At 42.6% G+C, this 25107-nt stretch overlaps 1 long non-coding RNA gene across 2 annotated transcripts; it reads left to right on the top strand.

The window, feature by feature from the left end:
• Positions 1-484: 484 nt before the first annotated feature.
• On the top strand, positions 485-23896 carry LOC148685936 (uncharacterized). 2 transcript variants are annotated; one of them, XR_015949556.1, is made up of 4 exons: positions 506-573; positions 21534-21579; positions 22265-22358; positions 23061-23896. It is a non-coding gene; the product is annotated as an uncharacterized LOC148685936 (long non-coding RNA). The 2 variants fall into 2 exon arrangements; XR_015949555.1 differs by lacking the exon at positions 21534-21579 and having other exon boundaries at positions 485-573.
• Positions 23897-25107: the final 1211 nt, after the last annotated feature.

Below are 25107 nucleotides of genomic sequence, written 5' to 3'. Positions count from 1 at the left end.
TGCAAGCTGAGAAGGAAGGAAGGAAGGAAGGAAGGAAGGAAGGAAGGAAGGAAGGAAGGAAGGAAGGAAGGAAACCAAAGGTCAGGTAAAGGACATGACAAACATCCTAATCCCTCAGTATAGAGAACATGAAAGGAGTCTAGACGGAATAACCAAATACTGTACATGTATTCTCCAAAAGTCACAAAAGAAAGGTAAGGAGCTTCCAGAATGTCACCATTTTCAGGTGGGATTCAATCACATACTGTAAAATTTCAGGTTGCACGGCTGGAGTTGATTCAGAGGTCTTGTGCTTGCACAACAAACATGCTTCTGAAATGATTGGACTTTTTGTGATGAGGCAAGTGACAGGGAAATCCACTAGAAAGTGGGATAACACTTGCTTTGCTGAAGCGTCATCTCACCTCACTGCAAACCTATCAGAATGAATGCTCATAAAATGACCAATTGTTGTCTGATCTCCCTGGAAACAAATCAGGATGAATACTAAACAAACAGTTCCTCAGGTCACCAAGAGATCCTCTGGTTTCCATGTTCCTAAGAAAAACAGCCTCGAATGGGTCTCAATAAACGGTAAGTCCCAGATCTTGGCTGATTACTGGCTTCCTGTCAACAGCTCCTTAGAATGTCAGTTAGTCACAATTACTACTTTCACCACCATAAGCAAGAAAACAGTAAGAACCCTGGAATGAACCCAAATGGCAGAGTGTAGCAATTTAATGAAACAAATAATTTCCTACGTGTGCAACTGTGATATTCCATTGTTTGCTTGCTGGCTCAGTAAAGCGCAGGAAAGAGTCTCCTTCCAGAACAAGTTTCTGGTGGACAAAGCTACATCTTCAGAATTATTGGTTAATCGGGTACTTCCTCAAAGAGGGCACGTGTTGCGGTGAGACCTGGATACCGACACCCTGTGTTGTGGGTTTACATTCCTTTACACTGAAGTGAATCTAATTTACGTACTTATGTAAATAGTTAACCATATAACATATAACTTATGTTAAAGAGCAGACAGCGAGACAATGTAGTATTTGACAGAAATTCAGCTGCAGTGGAATGGAAACAGTGCCATTTCCATTCCAGTCGCTGCCTTGTTTCTTTCCTAGTCTTGAGACAACTGCAGATACTGACGTCCCAGTCAGAGGTTGCACCCATAGGCAGAGAGGAAACCCCAAGTAGTCAAGTAGTCAGCAAGCCAGCATTCGATTTGGAATTGCCTCAGTTAAAGGCCTATGTCTGTTTGAAAGGTCTTCAGAAAGTTGCCTGAGTCATGAGTTTGAGAAGCAAGGAATCTCTTCTTCACACTTCCTCTCTTTATTGGTATTAATAGGGCTTTGTTAACCACATGCCTTTGCATTTATGATACACAACTTTATATAGCTTTTTGAGTGTTGGCTAAAATAAACCGCTTTGCTTTGATTTCAGCCATTAATAGGACTTTTCCATCTTTAGACTCAGCAATTCAGCAAGTCCATGGAGTGTGCAGCAGTTCTTTTTATGAACAACTTAACAATGTTCCTTTTTTAGGTTGACAACCTGTACTGTATAACCATTAGTTCTGCAACCTAGTGATGAAGATGGCACTTCACATTGTCTGTCAGAGAGCACCTCTTAGGATAACTTAGAACAGAAAAAGGGAGGAATGAAACAGCATGTGCAGATGTTAGCTGGAATGACGTCCAAAATCAGATAAGCTCTCTTGAGCTATGCTTCAAGTACAACTGGGGGACAAGATTTGAGGGTGTGTGTGTTTTTTATGGCCCTGGAGAAAAATCTGCCGTTCTATTAATAACTAGCCATTCTTCCTTGTTTCTCATGAGTCTCATCTGTTTCGAGAAGCCCAAAGCCATGAAATCATCCAAATTGCATAGAACCTGAAACCATTTCTAAGTTTGTGTGTGTGTGTGTGTGTGTGTGTGTGTGTGTGTGTGTGTGTTCAAGATGGCAATTGAAAATGAAGGTTTGCTAAAACGGGCATCATTGAGATTCATATTCACTGTGTACTGTATCTTGTTTGTCTACAGACCACCATTACTTAAGTTTTGTTTGCCTCCCAGACAACAAGACTGTGTTTTTGCTCAGAAGAGAGTAGTGTTTCTGATTTGTTGAAACTGAAGACCCTAGAGGAGCCAGCTTATAAGGGCAGTTGGGGAGGAGGCAATGTCACGCCCGTGATGTCCCAACTTCCTGACGTCACGCATGTGACTTCAGGACGTCGGGAGGAGCCAGGGACAGAGCTGAATGTGGCAGTCGCATGGCTTCTTTTTTTTATTAAAAAAACAAACTTTATTTTATATCACAGCAAATACAATCGGTCAAGATCAATAATAAAATAAAAACAAATTACAACCGTAACAATGTTGCAATTGTCTTGTTTTCCCCCTCACCACCACCCCCAACCTCCCACCCCCCTCCCCTGCGACTTCACAACCTGGTCTGAACTAATCCCCTTTATCTTCCTTTTCATTCTTAATATACATACCTTGTTTCATTATTTACAATAAGTTCATATCGTTCTTCTCATCTATCAAATTTCCTAGCTCAATCTCTCTTATCCTGCTACAGTTAACACATTATATTTCTAAAGAGAAAAAGAAAAAGATAGAACCTTTAAACATTGGAGGTAAGGCTTAGGTTCTCTACCTTGGTTTGCATATAATCTGTAAGTGCTTTCCAGTTATTTTTTGAATCATCCTCTTTCATTCCTTTAATTTCTTCATATTTTATGGCCAGAATATAATAATTATAGAGTTTCTTTTGCCAATCTTCTTTTGTTGGGACGGAAGCAGTTTTCCAGTTTTTTGCAATTAACACTCTTGCGGCAGTTACAGCATAGCTTATACAGCATCTATCTCTGGGTTTGACATCTTCGGGCACCATTCCTAACAGGAGCAGTTTGGGGCACTTCTTAATTGGATATCTCAAGATTTTCTTTAATTCCTTATAAATTATTTCCCAGAAGACCTTAATTTGTTTACAATTCCACCACATATGTATGTGGGTTCCAATTTCCTGGTTACATCTCCAACAGATGTTACTCGATTCTGGGTATATTTTTGCCAATTTGGCTGGTGTTAAGTGCCATCTATTTTGCATTTTCATTATATTTTCTTTTATATCGTAGTTTGGCGTAAAATTTGAATCTCTCCTCCACAAATTTTCCCATTCTTTCATTGAGATGGGCTTGCCTAAATCTTGGCTCCATTTAATCATATAATCTTTTGTTAATTCTTCCTCGGTTTTCCATTTTAATATAATTTGGTACAATTTTTTTATATATTTATCTTTATTTACCAATAGAATCTCCTCTAATTTAGATACTTCTTTATCAAAGCCAATTTTTTATCGATTTGAAATCTTTGATTCACTTGAAAATATTGTAACCATGTATTAAAATATCCTTTTACTGCTGTATATTCTTTTAGTTGCCAAATTCCGTTTTTATTTTCTAATAAATGTTTATATGTTGGCCAATTTGCTTCCATATTTTTCCTTTTAACCGCAACTATCTCTAGGGGAGAGATCCACCAGGGTGTTTTGGGCTCAAAATATCTTTTATATTTTTGCCAAACTGCATGTAAGGATTTCCGAATAATATTTAACAAAAAGGTGCTCCTTTTTTCTATTTTCTCCTTCATCAAGTAATGGTGCCACCCAAATGCCATCCCATATCCCTCTAAATCTAATACATCAGTATCTTTCAAAGCCATCCATTCTTTTATCCACCAGAGCGCTGCCGCATCGTGATAAGCTTCAAGATCCGGCATCCCAAATCCTCCTCTTTGTCTCTGATCTATCATAACCTTATATTTGACTCTAGGTCGCTTTCCATTCCAGATGAATTTGGCAAGATCTTTTTTTCATTCTTTGAAGATTTTTTCTTGCCCTAGTAGATGACGGTTTTGAAATAGGTGGTTCATCCTCGAGAGTACGCACATTTTCACTAAGGAGATTCTCCCCAATATTGATAGTTTTAATTTATCCCACGTTTCTAAATCTTTTTTAATTTTTTTCCAGATTGTCTTATAATTTTCTTGTATTAGGTCAATCCCCTTTATAGTGGTTTGAATGCCCAGGTACTTAATTTTTTTAACAATTTTCAAGCCTGTATTTTCCTGGAGGGCTGTTCTTTCATCCATTTCTAAGTTTTTTACTAGCATGTTGGTCTTCTCATAATTAATTTTCAAGCCTGCTAGATGTCCGTATTCTTTTATCTTTTCGATTGCGACAGGAATGCCTTCGACAGGGTCCTCTGTCATTATTATTATATCGTCCGCAAATGCTTTAATTTTGAATTTTTTATTGCCAATTAATATTCCTTTAATATTTTCTTCTTCCCTAATATTTTTTAATAATATTTCTAATGTGATTATAAAGAGGATGGGAGATAGTGGGCACCCTTGTCTGGTGCCTCTCATAATATCTATTTTATTTGATGTTTTCCCATTTATTAAAATTTTTGCTTTTTGGATGTTATAAATTGCTTTAATTGCATTCGCCAATTTTCCCCCTAAATTTAGATTTTCCAATGTTTTTATCATAAAGGGCCACGAGACCCTGTCGAAGGCCTTCTCTGCGTCGATGGAGAGAAGAGCTGCTCGCTTGTTGCCTCGATTCTCGAGGCATTCCAGGATATTTACAATAGTCCTTATGTTGTCCTTTGCATATCTCCCTTTTATAAATCCCGCCTGGTCTCTATGAATTATATCCTCTAAGATGTTACTTAATCTTTTGGCCAGGATTTTTGCAAAAATTTTGTAGTCGCTATTTAATAGCGAGATTGGCCTGTAATTGCCTGGATTGTCTGTATCTGCTTGTGGTTTGGGAATTAATATTATCTGGGCTTCATTCCAAGTTTGGGGTGTCCTTCCCTTTCTTAATATTATATTCATTAGATCATTGAAGCAGTCGCATGGCTTCAATGACCATTGGCTTCTTTTCTGCCTCCCCCCCCCCCCGGTGTTGCCACCGGCAGGAGGCTGCTTCAACTCCTTCCCTCTGTGGCAGGTTTACAACATAACAATAAAAAATGAGAACACAAAATACAGAATCAAATTAAGAGCAAAAACAAAAACAAACCAATAGCCTCCATCACACAAACAGCTGGGTGTGTGTGTGTGTTGTTGGTGGGCACAGATGTGACTGGCTAAACCTCTAAGGAATCAAGCAGCTGCCGTTGACTGCAAGCAGCCCCACACTTCACATGACAATCATGCTCGCCACATGATTGCTGCTGATGTGACTCTGCAGCAAACAGGCTACGGGTGAACAATGGATGCCTATCCTTAAACATCCACATACCTGTATGGGGAAGTTTCCACCTATTTATTATTTTTATTTCACAATATTTATATATTGCTGGATTGATTTTTTTTAAAAGCCCTCAAAGTGGTTTACAAAAAGAATTGGGACGACAATGGAGTGCGCCTTCGAGGGTGAAGTGAAACCGTGGCATTTGCAGCACCAAAGTGACCTCTCTAGGGTGCTAACAATAACAATAATACTGAAAAAAACCAAAACAAACCCCAGGTAAAAGCAACTATTTGAAACATTTAAAAGAATTAAAATCAACAATAAGCTAAAAACCGAATGAAAACACATGGCAATGCTATACATTTCTGGATAGGCTTACCTAACCAAAAATGTCCCCTCCTTTGTTCATGCACTGCCTTTTGCACTTAATTCCTGGCTTATTATCTTGGTTTGTTAACCAGCATGAAAACCAGAGTTCCCCAGGTAAGTCATATTGGGGAACCCTTCTTCAATCCAAACCAGAAATGAAGCATGGAGACACAAGGAGAATAAAGGAAGGTAGAAATGCATGAGCGCAATGCTTGTTTCTGAATGCAGCCATTATCTAGCATTGGTAAGTTCAGGTTAAGTGTGGAGCATTGGCATTTTGCTTTCTTTAAATCCCCCACTGACCAAACCTTTAAGGTAGGACAAAGCACTGGGAAGCGAACCAGCAAGTGCTGCCTTCAGTTCCAATGCCAATTTTAAAGGAACCCTGCTGTATCCTCCAGGCTTAATCACACTCTCTGGAAAAAAAAAAGTTCTTGTGAATAATAGATTCTGTTGCAACAAGCAGAGAAAATGTCTATTTTCTTAGATTCCAAAGAGATGGATGTGTGAGAGAGAACAGTCAGGGCTCACTTTCAACACAGGAAGCAACCCTTTCTCAAAACCCACTCTGCTTCCCTTACACAAACTGAATATCGAAGCGAGGAGGGGGAATATCCCCTTTGTTGCACACACCAATCGCCAACATTGAAACCCTCTTAGCTGTGCATGGCCCTGTGAAGAATGAAAACAAATCAAAAATGTTTTTTCTAGATTGCTAATTTGAGTCATTTCTGAAACTCTACAGCCCTGGCTCTCCTCCTCCTGTCCTTGCCTTCATGACTGAACAGGGGAAATGCTTTATTGACAGAATTGGTTCAGCATGGTGTGAACAGGCCCTTCACACCCCTGTAGAAACAGTTTAACACTTTGACAATTGTTGTCTTGCTTCTTTGCAGCTGAGGCCAAGTGACTGCGTAAGTACAAACAAAGGCATACGTGTTCTATATGAAGATTGAGCAGTGCTAAGGGATTTTTCCCGGCCTGCGTTTGTGTGGGGTGGAAGAAGCAAGTCATTTGGGTTGCATTGCATTGTACATGTGTCCTCTCAGAAAACCTCTCCCAAGATGCTGTTCTGACACTGGCTTTTCGAACATAAGAGCTGCAGTTTAGCCCGTGTTGTACCACCCTGCATTGTATCAGTCGCTGCAGCTGCTAATTACATCTTGCTCTTTTTCAAAGCATTGTGATAAGAGACCTATTGTCTTCCAGATTTCGCCTTTTCTTATTTCTGATGAGATTATATGAAGGATATTGCACAGATCTGGGAAGCTGTCCAATTTAGATATACAGTACTGTAGTACACACTTTTCATTGTCCACTCACATTTGACGGAGAATGCAGATGACGCCGTTGTCAAATCAACAGAGACCCCAGATGATGTTGCAAAATCACTGTTCCTGTTTCGTCTGCTCATGTTTTTTCAGGCCTGGTTTGTGACAATGATTTGCGGACAGGTCAAGCACTATTGATGCTTTAGCCCCTTAATCACTCATCTAGTTCCCATGAGGGAAGTGGAGGGCCCTAATACACTCCCCCCTCCTTCACAACAAAAAGAAAGAAAAAGAGAAACAAGGGACAGGAAACCAATTATTAAATTGCTCCTTTTCCCTAGAAAGAGAATCTGACATCTCCTGGCTTGCACAACATGAATAAAATAATAATAATAATAATAATAATAATAATAATAATTTATTCTTTATAACCCTGCCCATCTGGCTGGGTTTCCCCAGCCACTCTGGGTGGCTTCCAACAGAAGTATTAAAATACAATAATTTATTAAACATTAAAAGCTTCCCTAAACAGGGCTGCCTTCAGATGTCCTCTAAAAGTCTAGTAGTTGTTTCTTTGACATCTGGTGGGAGGGCATTCCACAGGGCGGGTGCCACTACCGAGAAGGCCCTCTGCCTGGTTCCCTGTAACTTGGGTTCTCGCAGCGAGGGAACCGCCAGAAGACCCTCGGTGCTGGACCTCAGTGTCCGGGCTGAACAATGGGGGTGGAGATACTCCTTCAGGTATACTGGACCAAGGCTCTTTAGGGCTTTAAAGGTCAGCACCAACACTTTGAATCGTGCTTGGAAACGTACTGGGAGCCAATGTAGGTCTTTCAAGACCGGTGTTATGTGGTCTCAGCGGCTGCTCCCAGTCACCAGTCTAGCTGCCGCATTCTGGATTAGTTGTAGTTTCCAAGTCACCTTCAAAGGTAGCCCCACGTAGAGCGCATTGCAGTAGTCCAAGCGGGAGATAACTAGAGCATGCACCACTCTGGCTAGACAGTCTGCAGGCAGGTAGGGTCTCAGCCTGCGTACCAGATGGAGCTGATAAACAGCTGCCCTGGACACAGAATTGACCTGCGCCTCCATGGACAGCTGTGAGTCCAGAATGACTCCCAGGCTGCGCACCTGGTCCTTCAGGGGCACAGTTACCCCATTCAGAACCACGGAGTCCTCCACACCTGCCCACCTCCTGTCCTCCACAAACAGTACTTCTGTTTTGTCAGGATTCAACCTCAATATATGGAGTACTACAGGGAATAGCTTAAGTTTCAGCTTCAGAAAATTATTGTCATGAAGTCATCCCACTGCTACGGTACCTATTCCCTTTCTGTTTTCATATGTACAGTTTTGGTCAGGAGGGTGTTGGCAAAGGAAGAGGGAACTAGCACAGAAAGGAGAACTATGCAAAAAAACAACACCCCCACCCTGTTTTTTTTAAAAAATGTTTTGCTTAAAGAAAAAAAAGACTTTAACGAAGAAGCAAGTCTCAAGGGTACCCCCACCCCCACCCTTCATAATTCCAAGGGGATACTTGAAAAACCTAAATATTTGGGGGGCATGTGTGTGTGTACCCCTTTGTATCTACCCCTTTGAGGTTTTCTAAGTGCACCTCTCATGTATAAGTCTTGAGTCTCTCTCAAGACATTTAAATTTCACCTCTCTTTCCTGTGCGCTCTCTCTCTCTCTCTCTCTCTCTCACACACACACACACACGCACAAATACACTTCAGGTCACTGGCTTTCTTCTGCTAACTTGTGTGTGTGTGTTATTGTTATATTCGCTACACACACACCATAGACACTAACATGAAAAAAATAATGATTATGTTTCAGCCTTGTAGATATATGCAGGGAAATAAAAACCCGTCTAACCTTGAGTTTATTCCCCCCCTTTTTAATGTTCAGTGCCAAAGGGGAAATTCATATACCACAAAAAGCCCCCTAATTTCATTCACGATGAAGTGGAAAACATTGTGACACGTGAAAGCTGGATGGCAATCAGCCGGTGGCCCCCACAGAGAAAAGAAAAGTGGTCTGGAATTATTAGAGGAGGAAGGAGCCTAAGAGAGCTTGCTCTTCTCAGTCAGCAGCTTTTGTGCCAAATGGCAGCCAGCCTACCTGAATCTGTGCTTTATCTCAAAACCAGTTTGTGAAATGATGGCATGGGGACCTACTGTTCATAGGCATAAAATTAAAAATTCCTTTGGACTAGCACAAGCTGCTTAAAATGAATAGCTTTGGGAATCTGGCCATTACTTCTGAAAACACAGTATATTATTTTATGTTCTAGCTGAGGAATTGTGTTGTTTCCCCCATCGTTTTCACTGTTTCGTTAATGTTTCAATGGAAGGATTTTGGTGCAGACGTATCCCCTTCTCTTCATACCTCTCCTTGACAAGCAAACACATTTGCCCCTTTCTGGGTTAGATCCTACCAGATCTATCTCATCTGCCTGGGCAATCCCTGCAAAGTCGCTGTCGGGAAACAGAAGAGAGGAGCCATACAGGATCACATGGTTTTAAACTTTACGTATGTTTTAAATTCTGGCTGTAAATTTTTTAAGTGATCATTTTATATTTTCTGTAAACCGCTTTGAGGTTTCGTCAAACAACTAAATACAATGCCATTGGAAAGATCCTCAGGGGGGGGCGTGTTTTAGGAGCAGTAAGGGGAGTGGCATTGGGGAGGAAGCGTGAGGAAGTCCAGCTCATGCAACTGTAGAGCCAAGCCATTTTCTCCAGACAGTCAATTTCATGTGTGAATCAAGCCCTGTCAGATAATTAAAGTTGCCAAAGTACAAGCAAAATAGTGCTGCACTTAGTGGCACATTGCTTTTAATGCCACAGTTCCAGGCAGTGCTTTTTTTCTGGGGGGACGCCGGGATACGCGCACCCCTAAACATTTTGTGAATCTAAGTTTGGCCTCATTGAGGGGCAGTATTTCAATATGAGTAGGAAAATGAGAGTACCCCTAAACATTTTTTAAAAGAAAAAAGCACTGGTTCCAGGTGTGCAATTCAAGAGGGCATGTAGTAATTGAAAATACCGTAACTGCAGTTTCAAATGGTCTCAGTGGAACAGGCACCGTTTTAGTGAGGATGAAAAATAAAGTGGTCCAAGGTAGACAGCAAACAAATAAGCAAGCAAGCAAGCAAACAAACAAACAAACAAACAGGATTATGTATTTGATTAGTGATCCAGGATAGACACTTCTAAACTTTTCCCCCTTTCCCTTCCATGATATTCTAGTCTTAATTCCCAGGATGTTCTATCTTATGAACACATATCAGCACCAAGATAAGAAGAAAAACATTGGCCCCCTAAACCTATGAGAAAATAAGAAATACACTAGATAACATCTGAAGTTAATAAAATGTATTGAAATAGATGAATCCCATTAAACTTTCCATGCCTATAAAGAAGAGATTAGTCTTTGTTTGAACTCCTGGGCTGTTTTATTCAGTTTTTTAATTATTCTTGTCCTTGTATCTCACTTTCCTATCTCCTTATTCCAAACTGACACAGACTGCTCAAAAGTGTGATCAAAACACCATGAATATGCAAATCAAGTATTTGCCTTACATTTCAGTAGCTGCAAATCAAGAAACAAGGTGAAATTTGATATTCAGAACACACAGATATGCACACTGAAAGAAAATGCATTGATCCTCAACTCTTATTTTTAGCCTAACCAATCTCAAATGAAACTCTGTGCAAAGTAAATCCAAACGGATGCCAAGTTTGCAGTGCAGTTTTGCATCTGATTTTCTGCTCCTTCTAGTACTCCCTTATAGAAGCTCATTGTTTGTTTGTTTAAAAGCACTTCTAAACCGCTTATTATTTAAAATCTCCAAGTGGTGTACAAAACAACCACAGTAAAACAGCATAACAAACACAGAGATAAAAACAAAAATCTAGTAATAACAGGGTACAATCTTATGGGTCAGGGAAAGCCTGGGCAAAAATGCATGTCTTTATTTTTTATATAATTAACTTTACAAATAGTACAAATAAACAAACCATGATGATCTGTTATTTTTGTACATGGCAGGCAGAGCATTTTCTTTAAAGAAAATATGCTTAATTACTTATCTACAACTTGGTAAAAAAAAGAAGAAGAGATGTCTTTACAACTGATGGGTGATGCTTCAGGTATGGCAGAGAGAAGACATTCCAGAGTACAGGGACAATGGCAGAAAATGCCCATTTTCGAGCCACTATCTCCTGATATTCTGCAGGGTGTGGTGCCCTGTGCAGAATATATCTGGATGATAGAAATGATATTACAGGTGTGTACAGGGCAGGACTGCCACAGCCACTGGGTAGAGGGAGGCAACTGCCTCAGGCAGCCATTGCTGAGGGGCAGCAATAGTACCGCCTTCTTGGCTGTTCCGCTTTGTTGGAGGGCAGAAGTGGATGTTCCAGGTGGCCTGCCAAACACCCTCTAAAATAGACAGTGGCCCTCAGGTGTGCCGGGGGATGCCGCTATGCTGTTGCCAGTGTTGATATTTGAGCCAGCTCTCAGTCCAATCACCTTCTGAACATGGAAGGGGGGTACCATCTTGTCCTTTGCCTCAGGCAGCAAAATGTTTTGGACCACCTCTGGTACAGGAGCAGGCATCCTTCAGGTAACCTGATCCCAATTGTTGAGGTAGCTAATTGGCTGGCAGTGTAGTTCCTTTAGCACAGGTGAAAGAGGAAGGTGCCTATGTGCTCGGCTCAACAATCTAGCCATAGGTTGGGCATTCTACACATATTAGGTTGGATCCAGAGATGATTGAGCAGAACTCAACTCATGCATTAGGCTTTTTCAATCTCATCCCCCTCCCATTGCAGCCCCCCTACATCATTTGGGAGAAGAGAAGACTAAGGACTAAATTGCTGAGTCGTGGGAAAGACGGATGAAGACAAAGCTCTTAAAACAACCAGGTCTTTATTTCAGCTCTGAGTCCTGGACTGCACAATAGCTTAGCCGGCTGGCTTATATAGCACTCAGTAACTTGCAACAGTAACAAACTTCCCCTAGTTACCCAATCCGTGAAGAAGCAGTCTCAAGCCTTCATTTGCATGTTGTGGACCTGAGTGAGAACTGCAGCCACGGTGGCCAGAATGAGTATTGCAGTCAAACTTAATACATAATACATAACATAAACCCTACACAAATCTGGAGTGGGGTCCCTAAGATGGTTGAATGAAGCCTTGTATACCTCCTTTTGGCAATTCCTGCAGCCAAGTTACTGCCCAGTGTATTGCTCTATTTTCCTTTGGACCACGTCAGTGTCATCTGGGCAGCCCAGGAGTTCCATACACACTGCCCCAGGGTGGTCACTTTGGTGCTGCTTACACAGTGATTTGACTTCACCCCCGGAGGCCCACTCCACTGTCACTCAAGACAGATAGATGCCAATAACAAAATCATTCGGGGGGGGGGGTGTAAATGGACCCTCTGGAATTTCATGGGATGGGTCACTTTGGGCTGTAGTAGGAAACTTGAGTGCTTTTCTGCTCATGCAAGACAGTGCCGGACCCAAGGACTCATCCAATTTGATTCTTTGTTCTCCTGCATGTCCCCAAAGTGTGGATGAGTACATTATTTTTCTATACACAGTCACAAAGGATTTTAAGATAGAAATTGCATTAAAGTTCTTGAGGCATTTAGAAGACTGTAAGCATTAAAGGTAAAGGTAAAGGTAAAGGGACCGCTGACCATTAGGTCCAGTTGTGACCGACTCTGGGGTTGTGACGCTCATCTCACGTTATTGGCTGAGGGAGCCAGCGTACAACTTCCAGGTCATGTGGCCAGCATGACAAAGCCGCAGTGCATGGAAACGGCATTTACCTTCCCACTTGGAGCGGTACCTATTTATCTACTTGCACTTTGACGCGCTTTTGAACTGCTAGGTTGGCAGGAGCTGGGACCGAGCAACAGGAGCTCACCCCATCACAGGGATTCGAACCGCCAACCTTCTGATCAGCAAGCCCTAGGCTCTGTGGTTTAACCCACAGCGCCACCTGCATCCCACTACTGTACCTTTAAGCAGCGAGACAGCCAGAGGAGCAGGAATCATTATGAGCTGCTTTTCAACCCTTGCAGCTGAGGAACTTGGGCCCAAGAGGTGAGTTGTGCATGGCTGAGCAGGGCTTTGAAACCAGATCATGTAGCTTAAATCCAACGTACCCTGTGATGGACTGCTAAGCTCTCATTTCATTAATGGGAGCACTTTATAGCAGGACAAAGGCTGTGCTTGTTTTCAGTTTCATGAAGTCAGGCAAGATGACAGACTCATGTTGTAGGCTCGAACCTGTGCTAATACTAAATCCAGATTTATGAAGGGGGTGGCATTTCTCCAGTTTCTTGAAATCTGGAGTCTGCTGCAGGAATTAAGAGCTTTGCATGCATTAAAATACTAGTATGAACTTGCCACACAAATGAGCATGTCAATGTTGATAAGTGTTGGACTCCATTGTAAAAATAATAATAATTAGAATGAGAAGGAAAGGGTTTTTTAGAAACAGCTGAATGCTGTCTTGCTAATAAACAAGTCTGCCTACAGCTTCGGTAGTGGTCAAAATTCCATAGCTATGCTGTGGTCTCTACAAAAAGAGTTAGCATGTGTAACTAATCGCTGTCCAAACTCATTCAGAGACCCTAAGAAGTGACTGGTGAAAGAAGTGCAAGCTTTTGAAGGAAGACACAATCTGAGCAGTAGCCACCTAGTGGAAGAATCACTGCTATGGCATGCAATCCAGCCCCATCAGGAGTACTGTACTCTGCTGAAAGTTTCCCCCCGTTTTTGCCCTCTTTTTTGCCCCGACCATTCTGCAGCAATTTGTGTGAAATACAGTACAGTGATGCTGCCCGTCACAATGCATTTGCAATAACAATGAGCAATGTAGTTCAGTAGAAGCAAAATAGCAATTTAACAATTTCCTGGAAATACGTTTTTTAAAAATAAAAATTTCAAAGTAAGACCCATGCATGTATTTCCATTCTTTCCGCTGGAAAAAGTGCAAGGCGAGATAATGGGTAGCTCATGCTAGGTCCATGGGTGGGATATTTTAAATAGGCAACATGACACAAGATGTACAGTACAAAAAATAAGAATGTGTGGTTGCGGTAGAATGATACACAAGAACAGCAAACAAACTTGATATAGGTGTGGAAGTGTGGTGCTGAGGAGGCCACGGTATTGAAAAAATATCAAATAGCCATGCCTATGGGTCCCAAGCTGCTGTGATTTGGTGATTTCTCTTCCAGTCCCATCCGCCCCTTTAATGAATCAATACAGCTACTTCACTCTTCAGGTAAGTTTCAGCAAGCTAGTAGCAGAACCTGCAACAGAAGCTGGGCAAACTACCTGCAGAGAGAAAGTGACATGGAGCACACGGCTAAATTAGAATTGCCTCTTTCCTGCAAAAATCCTGACCTGGTAGCTTCCAAATTTCAAGCCTGAGCCATTCCAGATTGGTTAACCAATTAACTTGCAGCCAGACTGCAAAGGAAGTCACCTCCTGGATTGCATAGTGAACTCTGTGCCACAGCTGGGGTGGAAGGAGAGAACTTGATATTTACTAGAAAACTTTGTTCTCTTTCACTTATTAAGTTGAAGTAAACAGATGGTTGGCATTATACACTCCCGATGTGTGTGAGTGGCGTGGCAAGTCACCCGGTCAAAAGTGGTTCCCAGGTTTCATGGGTGGAGCCTCATGAGACGAATGAGAACAACCCTCCACAATTTATGAAACTGGCCCTTGGGCGGCCCGAGGGTTACATAAGCTTACCATAAATGACTAAAACGCCTGAAAGAGAAGTGGGTTTGGGGTGTGGTTTCCTGCAGGGATTTCACAAGCCGAGCATGTAATCGAAGATGCAGTTAATAACCGTTGCAGTGGAAGGCAATTCTGTGTACCAGTTTCCCTGGATGCAACAAAGGCCAGGGTATGGAAGATTTGTTTAATAAAGCTTGGAAGGAAAGAGGGATTTTGAGGGAAGCACATCTACCCTCAAAATGTGCAGGGGTTTGTTTGTTTTTTTGGCCAGCCAGCAAATATAAAGGAGACTTCATGTCCCTCTAATCAAACTTGGCCTAAGAAGGTGGCCTGGGATGCCTCCACTATCCCAACACAGGAGATCATGGGCGTAGGCAGGGGGCAGGAGGGGGCAGTTGCCCCCCCTAGAAGCAGGGCCGCTGGCCAGCCTGCCCTGCTGCCCGCCGCCCGGTGCCGTCTCCCTTCTCCCTGGCTGGCTGTGGGGCGGGTGGAGGGAAAGCCAGCTTTCTCTCCACCCGCCCCGGCGATCGCGGAGGGGGAGGAGGGGATCGGAACAGCCCGATTTCGGGCTGATCCTGGCGCCCCCTCACCCCTGAACAACCATGGCTTTCCTTGCCCCACTGTGGCCCCTCCCCCTGGGCCTTGGCCCCGCCCCTTGCCCCCCTAATTTTGATCCTGGCTACGCCCCTGCAGGAGATATGCTATTTTCTCTCCTCTTCCTGCCTCCTGAACCTTCTCTCTCTCTCTCTCTCTCTCTCTCTCTCTCTGTGTGTGTGTGTGTAGGAGCACTGAAAATATATTCCCCTGAATTTAGGCAGGAAAGAGAGGATATTATCTACAAACCGCGGTAGTGTCTCTGGTAGAGCAGACCAGGCTACCTGTTGATACAATAACCATTTCCTGGGTTCTGTTTCCACAGACTAAAAATCTTAGAAAGTAGCTTTTAGAAAGAAAGGGACTTGGCAGAAATCAAAGACCATCTTGTTCTGTTCGCCACCCAAGACACAACAGTCCTGCCTTCCATGAAGCAGATGCAATGGATGACACAATCCCATTGGTCAGTTGCTGTCATGCTGGTGCCCTGAGTTGGCTAGAGGGCAGTTCACATTCAGGAAGACTTCTTCCTATAAAGTGGAGATAGGAAAATAGCAAATGGAGGGAAACGCCTTCTGTAAAACAGAGAATAATTCAAACAAGACCACTAGGAGAGATTGTATTTCTGCAGTTACAGTAGTTCCTATTTAAAGAAAAACAAAATATGCCCATTTGGAGCATTTTCCTTCTCACGGGGAAAGAGAAAGAGAACCCCCAGTGCATCTATTACTCTAGATCAGGATTTCCCAAAATTGGGTCCCCAGCTGTTTTGGACTACAGTTCCCATCATCCCTGACCTTTGGTCCTGCTAGCTAAGGATGATGGGAGTTGTAGTCCAAGAACAGCTAGAAACCCAAGTTTTGGAAACCCTGCTTAGAGCGGGATATTAAGATGCAACACAACTTAGAAACAGAACCTGGCCTCCACACTGATTCCTCTGTAAATCTGTGGGGGTTTCATAGAATCATAGAATTGCAGAGTTGGAAAGTTTCCCAAGGATCATCTAGTCCAACCCTCTGCAATGCAGGAATATGCAGCTGGCCTGTAATAGGAATCGAACCTGTGATCTTGGCATTATCAGCACCACACTGATTCAGGTCAGGTTTGGTGACAAAACTTTATTTTATTTATTTATTTATTTGCCCTGTATATTTGGAACATTAACAGAGTCATAACATTTCAAGACTGATTTGACCAGCTACAGAAATCTTTTGTTTCCCACTAGCACTGCCACATAGCACTCAACAGTTCCATCCATGCTTACGCAAAAGCTGCCAGGAGGATAGAAGGTTTATGCCTCGCCTCCAAAGCTAAGTACAGAAACTGAAAATCCCAGCTGGCAGAGTGCATTGTTTGCCACCTGATCGCTCTCGAAACAAATTCATTCCTAAGGAAAGATGATCCTTGGGAATGTGCCTATGATGGGGGAGTTGTGTGGCAATTGTCATCGTGCCGTGCTGAGGGTATGAGGGATGAATGAAAAGCACCTGGTTGCAGCTAGGCAGCCAAGCTCAGCGATCACCAGCAACACATTCTGTCCACCAATAGCAGCCAGGTAATTGTCTTGTGCCTAGCATCCAAAGGCACCTTGTGCACAATACTGCTTCTCATCTGCATTGGTGTGAAAAGAAAAGGAACCTTTTCGGAAGGCAACATTGATAGCTTTTTAAGAGCTATTCATGTGATGCTAAAAACGACATATTTGTTCATGGATTTTCCTTTTGCAATGGTTTTGTTGTTGTTTTTTATGCCAGCAAATTCTCCTGTATGGAGATTCGATCTTTGAATATTTATCAAGATTGGCCTAGGTGGACATATTCTCTCTGAAGGCATCAGGAGAGCACCAATATATAACCACTGGGGAAGGGATTTTTTGTGTAGCAGCTACATGTACTCACTTTATGAAAGGTATTTGAGTAAAGGGGTTTCATTTCCATAGTCCAAATGCAGAGAGGTTTGTTCATTTCTTAAATGTGTGCTGAAATGCAGCATTACTGTTTTGTCTCTAATTATTCTTGGGGTCAGTCCACCGCTTAAAGAAGTGGATGGCCAATAGGTTCTCACAGTCTTAAGCATTTATTCATATCGATAATGGTGCTATTTCAAAGAGATCAATAAAATGATGCTGCTTCCTAGTTTTGACGGTGTGTGGGGAGAGGAGAGGAAGGGGAAAGCTCTTTGCTTGTGTAGAAACTTCATGTGTGCAGGGTTGGATATAACCCTTTGTTACAATTCTGGGGTGCTCACCATTTATTAGGATCCCATTACTACTACATGGCACCTACTTTATTAGGTATGATCACTTCTGAGGCTGTTGGTGCACTAGTGCAGACTTCCATCTCTCTCTGGATAATTGTCTGGCATGAAGAATACAAAAGTTGGCCTTCTCCCCACCCCACCCCCGCACCCTGCCAAAAAGAAGCCTGATTAAGAACATCAACCCATCTCTAACTTTCTGAGTGGAAAAGTCGCTATTAAGCTAGAGGTGACTTCTTATGTGTACATAATATAGTACTATATACACACAGCTGAAGGAATCAAATATTTCTCACGCCCTTTGGGAAACGGTTGACCTTTCAGTATCAAGACCCATATTAGATGATTTCTTAGGTATGCCAGTTATCTAAAAAAACATTTTCTTCCTTAGCTCATGAGCCCCAGGTTATAAATCTATGCACATTTGACGCCAGTGGAAAATCTGCATCGTGACTCCCTGGAGTGACCGAAGGATGTGCCAGTAACAAGACAGAGCTTTGCTGTGCTGCCTGTAGAGGAAGAGGTCAGGAAGATGGTGGTTTCTGTTTCTGTCGTGATGTCTGAGCAAGACAGCTTCCTGCTCTCTCAAACTGGAATGCTTGCTCTCATAAACAGCCGTCGACTACCAGCAACATTCAATTACTTGAGGCGTTCTTAGGCATACCCCCCGCCCCTCTTGTTTTGAACATCTATTTTCAGCTGGATGCTTGCTATATGGTTTTGAGCTGCAAGGCTGTCCACTTTGAAATGCGGCAACTCAAGGAGCATAGAGGGGTGGCCCTCAGCTTTTAACTTACTAGCATTCTCATCCAGCTTCCAGGCAGAGGTACAAGAAACACATCAGAGCAGCACAATAATGGAACATGGCAGCTTAAGTTAGGCGTGATGCACTGCAGAGCCAGGAATAAATGGAGACAAGCTGTTTCCTGTTACCTGTATCTGAAGGAAGGTCAGAGCAGCTCTTTCCAGTAAAAGAAGAGTAGTCTTCTTGAACCCTGCCCCAAAACTGAGACCAAGCACTACAGCAGTTATGGGCAGAGGGAAATTTGGGTTTTTCTCTCTTTGATTTCCCCCCCCTCTTTGTTGACTGCGGCAACTGGGACCTTCGTATTTCTGGCCCTGCTCCCGTGAAAGTTATGTGATCACAGATCTTGCGCAAGGTCACAGTTTTGCATGTTTTACCCCAAAACATGCATTTTTGGGCTCTGTGAACCAGGATGTCCCAAATTTAATTGGGGCAGTTGCAGGATATGCAATACTTTCCTGTCATATGCTGCCCCCAGCATCTTCTGCCTGGGGTAGCTGCCTCACTGCTTCACAGTAGGACAGATAGCCTAACGCGGACACTCTCGGTGAGAAAACTGTGTAAATGCAACCTTTGCTGTTCTAGAGAACTGACTTGGAAACATTGTGCAAGTCTGTGGGTTCATGCCCCATGCAGAGTTTGAGGGGTAAAGGGTCATAGAAGATTTTCCCCCCCACAAGGGATGAAATATTCATTGCTGAACCATCAAAGTTACTTCATGCCCACGAAACATAAAAATAAACAAGCTAACCACAAACCTTCTTTCATGGGTCAGTAACCATATTGGGCCTGCACAGAAACGCCATACCACCTTTTCCTCAACCCTCTCTATAGTGCACATAACTACTTAAAGCTGTATTGATTATTTTCACTTTTCGGGAAAGTGAATAAAGGTGAAGACCTCCTATTTCCAAAAAAAGAAGGGGGAAGCTTCCATTAAGATCCCCAGCTGTAAGGAGGAAGATCAAAGACGTTGACTTTGCCATGAGATGGGAACTGGTAACTTAGCTGCTTCTGAGGAAAAGAAAGAGTATGGTATGAGAGAGCATTGGGCCTCAATGACTAACCCATGGAGTTCTTCTCAACATAGCTGCCAAGTACCCCGTTTTCCCTGGGAAACCCCTGTATTTTCTTACCGTTTCCCGCAGGTGTCCCGAATGGCAAAATACCCCGTATTCCCCCGGATTACGGAGCTCCTGCCGGCGGCCATGTTCTTCTGGTGTCGCACTGGCACCGGAAGTTGCTTCTACGCACTTCCAGACATGCGTAGAAGCGACTTCCAATGCCGCTGTGCCCATTTCCAAAATGTCTGCAGTGCCAGAAGTCGCTTCTACGCACTTCCGGACATGTGTAGAAGTGACTTCCGGTGCCGCGGCGCTGCTAATCCCATATTTTTCAATCCGGAACTTGGCACCTATGCTTCTCAATGATCTGGAACCCTGAGATTTGGTACAAATGGGCTCAGTGATATTTCCCAATCAACACAGAAATCAACATCCCTGATTATGCTGGCTTCCCAATTGCAACGAGCTCTTAATAGCAAGCAGAAGCTCACACCCTGGCTTCTCCTTCCACCCAAACTGCACACAACACACAGCTGTTCAAAGGAAAGAGACGATGTCAGGGAACAAAAGCATGGCCCCACACCTCAATCGACACTTTCATGAGCTACAAATGAGCAGGGAATTTGGTTCAGTTTGCTTAAAATAAAAATGGTGCACCAAAGCATAAAACAAACGTGAAATATAAAGAAACATTCCACATGCTTAAGTATGAAAATATAAATATAAACACATCTGTATAACCCAGCAAAAGGTCAGAAACATCATTAAAAAAGATTGCTCCTTAAAATGTTTCCAGCAATATAATTGGGCAGATATTTTCTTACATCTTGTTGTACCGATATGTCATTAAGTTGCCTGCTATTCTTCAGTTTCAATATGCTGGTTAATTTTGCCCTATAGGAATGCTTCCATGACTATAATAACCAATTGTCTACTGTAGGTACCCTTGAGTCCACCCCCACCCTCCACCATTTATAGCAGATTGCTAGCTGAGTGGCTGGTAGGACCAGACCATATTTCCATGTCATTTATTGAACGAGTTAGCCCAAAGTCTGCAGCCTGTTAAAATTTCAATTTCAATTATTCTACCCACCCAAATGATCGTTATTTTGGGACATAGCAAAGACATAGAAATATGAGATGTTCCTTGTCTCCAGCATGTGCTGGCTGTTCTGTGGGGTGGCCTAAGGCTTTTTGGCCCCTAAGGAGAAACGCCCTGCTACCATCCCCACAACAGAGGAGCAAACTCTGTAAGAGCTTCTCCTCAAGAATACAACTCAGCAGGAGGGGAGGCAGCGGCGGAGCAAGCCGATTGGGCACCTGGGGTGGCCTGGGGGTAGGGACAGCTCCCCACAGAGCGGGGCCAGCCGGGGCAAGACGCTCTGCGGGGCCTCGGAGGAGTCTGCCTGCCTCCTCCCACTCAGCTGCCCTGCAGTGCGGAGCCTGCGGGCACTCAAGCCACCGCGTTACTCCCAGGAGAGACGCGTGACTCAGGCATGCTGCAGGCCCCGCAGTGAGTGCTGCCCAGCATTTTGTCTCTCCCCTCAGTGGTGACATCTAAGGCGGCCCATCCCCACCTATGGGGTGGCAGGAGGTGGAATGGGGTGGTACCCCTTGGTGGGTGCTGCCTGAGGCTACTGCCTCAGCCCGTTTCATGGGTGGGCTGGTTCTGCGATTGAGTCTTGTGGGTGTTAAATGCCAGCAAAATATCAATTTATAAAAGCTTTCTTCCAAAGCCTTGTGCTCACAGTCTGCTGCCAGACCCAATTCCATACTTCTTCAGGAATATCTTCCCTCATTCCATCTGGTATAACATGTTTAAATAAATCTGGTTTGATGTGCTGATTTTTAAATAAATCCATGATCATAATAATATTATATATATTTCTCAGTAATTTCTGTTTCAGTGCTTTTCTCATTAAGCTTTTAAGTTCTGCTTTCCTTAAAGGGCCAATTTTTATCAACAAGCACGTGGCAATATGTCTGACTTGGAAGTATTGAAACAAAGATGGTCAGTATTGTCCCACTCAATGTTCCCATCCCCTATAGTTATAATCTGTGGGGTGCCACCTGATTTTATTCTGCTCCAAATTTGATTTTAAGCTGTATTTTAATCGATTGTTTGGTTTATGTTTTTAATGCATCATAGTTTGATGTTAGCTGCCCTGAGCCCGGTCCTGGCCAGGAAGGATGGGGTATAAATAAATATATTATTATTATTATTATTATTATTATCTCCTTGCTTGTTTCTTCATATGATTTTAAAATCCTGTCTTTAAAAAGCCTCTTCCATCCAATCAAATCATTATACATCCATTGTTGTAAATTACCCCAAAGAGTGGCACCAGCTCATTCATATTTGTAACAAATAGCTGTGAGTGGGGACATCCCTGGACTTTTGCATCTATTCCAAATAAATAGCATGTATTTGTTCTCTGGATTTTGCAATGCAGTTCTCCAACCAAAACAGTCCCCCCCCCCCCAAATGCAAATGTTAAGCAAAAGTGTTCACTTACAAAAACATACAAACATGACTGTGCATAATAAGATAAAATTGGCTTGTCAAACTGTCGAAGCACAGAATTGAATGTTCGTGTAGAGTATAAATATTCGGAAACGCTTGGTTCACGGCACAAGTTCGCAAGCTGTTCTTCAGAATTGTGTGTGCACTGAACAGAAAACATATAGTTTGCTAAGGATTACATAAAACAATTGCAAGGCAGTCAGGCCCTGAGCCCCCTTCCAGACTGCCGGGCCCTGGCAATTTGTGCCAGCTTCTTCCCCATCTTGTCGGCCCTGGGAAAAACAAAACATTTGGTTAGTTCAGTGACATGTTAACAAATGACTTTGAAATTACATTTTCTCTTTCTTTGTGCCTAGATACAGCTCCTAATGGACAAACTGCTCCTGTGAAAAGCAAGCTGGAACAGGCAGAGGAGAGGCAGGCAGGCAGGTCTCTGTCGAGGCCCAGGAGGTATCCTGTTCTCATTCAGGCATGCCACAAAATTGATGCTATTAGTGTTACATGTGGCATCCATGCTGTAGTTGGCTCATCCAAACCCGTGGCCAGTGCAAAACAGTTTCTTGCCAAAATAAAAATGCAAGATGGTACCCCCCCCCCACAAAATTCAATGTATGGGAGTTGACTGGACTGGGAACTGAATCTTACTTCAACACTGGTGACTGGATGCCATCTTCCATCACACTTGAAACAGCAAGACACACTGCAGGGGGCGGGGAGGCTATGTGGCAACAGAAGGGAACGGCTGGTTGCTGAGGAAGAATAGCCAGGGACTCTTACTGCTGCCCTGGAAAACCTCATTATGCCTAATGGTATGTAGGGATGGCCCTGTTCAACCTCTTGAAAATGCAGCAAGATTTTTGCAGAAGTTGCTCTATCCTCATTCCAAATACAGTATCTGGATGACGTCAATGTGTATTAAAAATATTTTTTTATATATCCTCCTTGTTTACATAACAGTGTGAATATTCCATAATCTATATATCCTTAGCCAATGGAAGAATGCTAGAAGGCAAGAATGGGAGACGGGTTGGGGCGGTTGGTTTCAACCAACAGAAAATTCATGCATAGGCAAATAAATGTCTTTCATTACCAACACTGTTTCTAACCCATACATCCACGTCTCCCTCTCCCTCTCTCTGTATTCTCCTTTAGCCTCCAAGAGGTGTAAAATGATCTCAACAACATCCTTTAGTAGGACCCTCATCTTCTGCTATACAGTTTGCAATGTCTCAAGATACTACAAGCAAATTTGGCATGATGGTTCCTGGCATCAAGGAGCAGGTTTTTGTCTATGTTGGGATACAATCGGACACCATTTTGAATCAAGATGGTAGACTGAACCTTTCAAAATGGCACTAATGTTACCCACTGATTTCAAAACTGTCCTGATTATTATTATTATTATTATTTTCTTAGAGCAACATCAAATACATGGTGTAATCATCTGGTTCAGGCAAAATTCCAGCATACCTCAGTGACTAGTGTTCCCTGTTGTCTCCCCAAGTCTTTTACACACCAGCTTATCCTTTTGGAATTCTTTGTTTCATAATCGTATTTAAACATGTACAAGCTGGAATAACTCATATATCAACTGCCTGTTTACTATATTTGTCCTCTAGTGTTTCTTTTGAGTAACAAAACAGCCCCCCCTCCAAAACAGACCCTTAAATTTAATTACTGATTATTTTCCCTTGTTGCTAAAGTTGCCCGTTAAGTTTCCTTGATTAAAATTCCATATCCCAAAACCACTGTATCTAGCCCAAATCTCCAAAATCAAAGCTATTTTAATTATCAATCTCCATCTCCTCAAAACATAATATGTATTTCAGTGGTGTCTCAAAATAAAACTGCTCAAATTATCTCCATTGGGACCTGTCGTCATCAAGGACCCACTGAGCTACAAATTGCAGCTGACAGGCATTATCAGCTTTTATGATTTCCTCTTATTTCCTGATACTCTTTCACCTCTAAAAAAGTGTTTGATTTTTCACTTGATTCATAGATCACTTGATCTTTTGGTATTTGCCACATTGGACAACCTAAGCATTAGCAAGTAACATTTTTCTTGCAGTTTCCCATTCAGTGCTGGTGTTTTCAAAAGATCATCTGCCACACACGGAAGCCGCGAGTAGACAAAGGAGGAACATAAACTCAGAAAGCTGCCTTATACTGAGTGAGACTTTGGATCCCATTAGCTCAGTATTGTCCACGTAGACTGAGATCCAATGTAGCTCAGAAGGGTTTCAGACAGGGGACATTCCCTGCCCTTCCAGGAGTTGCCAGAAACTGGCACCTCCTGCATGCAAAGCAGTATGGGCAGTGAGCTTCATTTGGTTCTCAAAGCTTCACCTGTTGGCCAATAGTCACTATCTTTAAGGAAATTTGGAGACAAATGGGAGGGCAGGCCTTATCATTAGGTAAAATGAGGCAACCTCCTCAGGCTGCAAATTCTGGATATTGGCTGCAAATAGATTTTTTTTTCTGGAAGCAAATAGTATGGAAATGAGCACTAAACTGGCACTACATTCTACTGTATTTATGGAATTGGCTTTTATATTTTGTGGAAGCTCAGTTATAACGCAAAGTTAGGAAGACGTCGGGAAAATGGAATACACTGCCATGAGAATGCAGCCTTAGACAAAAAGCAGAGAAGCACTTCTGATTCCTGTGCAACTTGCTGTTTGCAATTCCAAGGTTCTTCCTCATTGATCACACACATTTCTATGCACAATTTCCAACTCTGTTCTAGGGAGAATCCCATTTTTAAATTTCTTAAGGCTTTCACCCACTCTTTTGGGGCAAAGCAGGGCAAAAAGGGAAGAGGGCTGTTAAAGAAAATGCTCCAACTGCATTTCATGGAGCAGTCAAACGAAGTATAGAAAAGGTTCAACAAAGTGACAGCAGCATGTTCTAGCTGAAAGAAAAGATATTCTTATCTGACAGATAAAATGTTGTATCGCCTGTGCTTCAGTGACAAAAATAGCTTTGTTTCTTTTGACCCTGTCACACTGCTTGACATCCTGGGTCTAAAGGAATAATGTAATCAAAATGAACAAAGTCTTCATTCCTTCTGGTTCCTTTTAAATTGGCAGACTACAAAATGTAGTGTTTACAAGACATATATTCCGGACAAAAGGGAAAAAAATGCCTCTTTTTGAGGGTTGTGCCTGTCAGACCACAGAGGCACGAATGAAAAAAA

The sequence above is a fragment of the Zootoca vivipara genome, chromosome 4 (genome assembly GCF_965207765.1).
Source record: "Zootoca vivipara chromosome 4, rZooViv2.hap1.1, whole genome shotgun sequence".
Lineage (NCBI taxonomy): Eukaryota > Metazoa > Chordata > Lepidosauria > Squamata > Lacertidae > Zootoca > Zootoca vivipara.
Note: the sequence above shows the minus strand (reverse complement) of the source record. Positions and strands in the feature narration are given on the sequence as shown.